The sequence below is a fragment of the Aplysia californica genome, unplaced genomic scaffold, assembly GCF_000002075.1.
Source record: "Aplysia californica isolate F4 #8 unplaced genomic scaffold, AplCal3.0 scaffold00059, whole genome shotgun sequence".
In the NCBI taxonomy this organism is placed as follows: domain Eukaryota; kingdom Metazoa; phylum Mollusca; class Gastropoda; order Aplysiida; family Aplysiidae; genus Aplysia; species Aplysia californica.
Window position 1 is genome coordinate 1,328,671 of NW_004797329.1, and position 400 is coordinate 1,329,070.

A 400-nucleotide genomic window follows, 5' to 3' on the forward strand; every position below is an offset into this window, starting at 1 on the left:
GACAAGATGTCTATAAGACGTTACCTGCCGGACTGTCGCAGCTCAGCGTAAGTTGAAAACAAGGCCTTTCATGACAGTGAAGCAAATACTATAGTATTATTACCTGTATAAAAGAGTTCAGTTTATCCAACGTCTGAGGGCAAAGCCGTAAAATACCCTTTGGATGTTTCCCTTGGCCTCCCCCCCGCCCCCTCCTTCAACTTTCCCTTCCCCACAACCCACTTGTCAGTTGTCTTGGGGTAGAAAGCCATTACGCTCCGCCCCCTTCTCTCTGTTTGTCTGTCTGTCTGTCTGTCTGTCTGTCTGTCTGTCTGTCTGTCTGTCTGTCTGTCTGTGTCTGTGTCTGTGTCTCTGTCTCTCTCTCTCTTTTCCATTGGGTTTTAAGTTTGAGAGAGCAAGT